The sequence below is a fragment of the Aotus nancymaae genome, unplaced genomic scaffold (genome assembly GCF_030222135.1).
Source record: "Aotus nancymaae isolate 86718 unplaced genomic scaffold, 86718_ANA_hifiasm-v0.15.2.pri h1tg000058l, whole genome shotgun sequence".
Lineage (NCBI taxonomy): Eukaryota > Metazoa > Chordata > Mammalia > Primates > Aotidae > Aotus > Aotus nancymaae.
In genome coordinates, this window is record NW_026988472.1 from 33768692 (window position 1) to 33772210 (window position 3519).

At 43.6% G+C, this 3519-nt stretch overlaps 1 pseudogene; it reads right to left on the reverse strand.

Moving 5' to 3' along the window:
- Positions 1-2206: 2206 nt before the first annotated feature.
- LOC105714773 (platelet-activating factor acetylhydrolase IB subunit alpha2-like) lies at positions 2207-2853 on the reverse strand (annotated as a pseudogene).
- Between the last annotated feature and the right edge of the window lie 666 nt (positions 2854-3519).

Sequence of the window (3519 nt, forward strand, 5' to 3'; positions counted from 1 at the left end):
AACGCCACAGAACAGACAATATTTCAGGCTTTATCATACAACTGTAAACAGTGATTAAGTTAAAAAATAAATAAATAAAATAAAAATAAAGTAAGTTGGAGTTTGTTTTTTTTTCCGAGATGGAGTCTTGCTCTGTCACCCAGGTTGGAGTGCAGTATCGCAATCTCAGCTCACTGCAACCTCTGCCTCCTGGGTTCAAGCGATTCTTCTCCCTCAGCCTCCCAAGTAGCTGGGATTACAGGCGTGCACCACCACGCCTGGCTAATTTTTGTATTTTTAGTAGAGATGGGGTTTCACCATGTTGACCAGACTGATCTCAAACGCCTGACCTCATGATTCACCTGCCTCAGCCACCCAAAATGCTGGGATTACAGGCTTGAGCCACCACGCCCAGCTGCCTTTTTTTTTAAAAAAAAAGGAAAAAGAAAAAAGAAAAAAATTCCTAAGAACCAGGCACGAGCTACTCAATATGTGTTTTGTTGGGTTAAGGTTTCGGACAAAAGATTCTGGTTTAGGCAGATGCCCTTAATAGTCCAAGTAGACCCAGGGTGCTAGCCAGGGCACTGCCTATGGCAATCTAGAATACATGGACTGGAAGACAACCTGCCGTAGACCAGCCTTGACAGTATATCTTGAAGCTGCCACATTCAAGATACGACCACGGACATCTTTATAGTTCCATCATTGGCTGCCATCTAGTGTAGCAGGAATGTGTGGGTGAAGGAATAAAAATTTGCTGGGAGAGGAAGAGAATAGCATCTCTGCTAGCTGCCTGGAAAGTTGGCCCCTTAATCACAATGACAACTAGGACATTTCACTTGGACAGTGCATTAAAGTTATAGATTTTTTTCTTCAGTACAAAGACTAAGCAGTAAGTTCTGTCACTGAAGCAAACTGGGATGTCAATCAAAGAAGAAGATTATTTTTGCTTAAAGTAGTGCAAAGAAGTCTGGCAAAAAATGAAAGTGAACTCAATATCTGCACATAAGTAACGGGGCAGAATTTTATTTAAAAGGCTGGTGGTTCAAATACTATTGCTTAATAGCTCTGACAGATGTAAAATGTAGTAACATCTGAGGTTTACACACATGAGCAAAGGAGCTGAAGCCAGCTCACAAAGGGCTATCTGATCCTTGGTCAAGAGAGAAGCTCAAAGCACATGCTGCAGGAGTAACTAATGAGTTTATTTGGACCATACTCCCACCCCCGGACAAACAGAAAAAGACCTAGATAGAAAACTGTCTTATTCCAGCCAGGCGTGGTTGCTCACACCTGTAATCCCAGCACTTTGAGAGACTGAAGCAGGCAGATCACCTGAGGTCAGGAGTTCCAGACCAGCCTGGCTAACATAGCAAAACCTCATCTCTACTAAAAATACAAAAATTAGCCGGGCATGGTGGCGTGCACCTGTAATCCCAGCTACTCGGGAGGCTGAGGCATGAGAATTGCTTGAACCCTGGAGGCAGAGGTTGTAGCGAGCTGAGATCGTGCCATTGCACTCCAGCCTGGATGACAAGAGGAAAAACGCCATCTCAAAAAAAAAAAAGAAAGAAAAGAAAACTGTCTTTCCAAACACAAAAATCTGGCTTAATTCTTCCTATACAACTATACCTCAGCTAAGAAAAACTCTCTCACGAAAAACTCAATAACCTGGGCTACTAAAAATAAAAAGGAAATTTTTAATATCGTAAATAAGTTTAGTAAACACCATGTGGATTTTCTGTTAATGAAGATACGGTACATTCAAAAAAGTATTTAAAAAAAAGACAGAATAAAACAAAAAAATTTTCTAGAAAGAGACTTCGCAAGAAAAAAATGAGCCCAAGTTCTATCCCTTTCAATCAGAAGTGGGTCTTAGCACAAATCAGTAACCACCCACCCAACACAGAAAAACAAAAACACTGCCATTTGCCTTTCCAGTAGAACATAAAACATACATTACTGAATTTGAACATTAAGCAGAATCACTGCACAGCACATTTTGATGGGTTACTTCAATACTCACCTGTTCCAGTTCAAAATATCTGTAGATCCAGTTTGTTTGTATTCGATAGGTATACTGAATAAACCATCTATTATCCCGTTATTTTTTTTTAATGGCAGTTCTGCCGGGCGTGATGGCTCACGCTTGTAATCCCAGCACTTTGGGAGGCCAAGGCGGGTGGATCACGAGGTCAGGAGTTTAAGACCAGCCTGGCCAAAATGGTTAAACCCCATCTCTACTAAAGATCAGTTCATGCAGGGGTCTGCAGACCTTCGATAGCCCCCTCCTCTCAGATGCAAAAAATCAAACATGTCGGGGGCAGGAAATGGCACCATCCGAGTGTACGAAAACCCCATCTGTATCCAGGAGCTGCGTGTTAATATCGGCAGCGAAATCTCAGGGAGTTGGTTCACCTTGGCGTTCTTTTGCCTCAAACGGTTAGGTTTCTCACCTGGAGGTAACAAACCCAATACAATGATTTTAATGATTTTGGCCTGTGGCTGCCTTATGTTGATAAGTTGATCCCATCTGCCGCCTCTTCTGCCATATTTTCATGGTTGTTTGTTCCTACCCGGACAACAATGACCTTAGGCTTAATATTCTCCAGTTCTCCATGCTTTAGTCTCCACGAAACATGTCATATTGTATCTCCCCCAATTCCAAAATTCAGTGAATGAAGTGGGGAAAAAAGCTCTCACCATATCTCATATGGCTGCATTAACTGCATCATGGAGTCTCCCGGAAATGATGCATCAGGTTCTTTGTCTTTACAGTCCAAAACAAATCTGTTGTGCTGAGACATCCATCTGTCATCTCCTTGAACGTCTTCTGCCGCATGCAGCTGCTGGGTTTAAGTCTCCTTGGTTCATTCTACACTGAAGCAGAGGGTCTGTGCAGGCCCTCAACAGCAGAGGCATTGGCGGGTGGTGTGTCTGTCGCTCCCTTGGTCAGGCGGCCCCACTCCGGCGTGTCCCTCCCTGGGCCCCATTACCAGCAGCAGCCGGGAGTGACACAAAATTTGCAGTCTCTTTAATCCACCAGCAGAAGAATGGATATTTGGACACAATTAGCAGTCTTTGTTGCACATCCCTTCAAGACAAACCATCTAAAAAAGGGACATTGGTCTATAAAACTCCTCTCTTTCTTTATTATGTGTTTTGTTTTTTTTTTAATTTTTTGAGATGGAGTCTCGCTCTGTCACTCAGGCTGGAGTGCAATGGTGCAATCTCAGCTCACTGCAACCTCTGCCTCCCAGGTTCAAGCGATTCTCCTGCCTCAGCCTCCCAAGCAGCTGGGACTACAGGCACACGCCATCACACCCGGATAATTTTTGTATTTTTAGTAGAGACAGGGTTTCACCATATTGGCCAGGCTGGTCTTGAATTCCTGACCTCGTGATCCACCCGCCTCGGCCTCCCAAAGTGTGATTACAGGCGCGAGCCATCACGCTCGGCCAAAACTCCTCTCTTTCAAGATAACTTCCTGGAAACACCACACAAAACGTGTCCTTCTCCAGAATTTAGTTAAATTGGCCA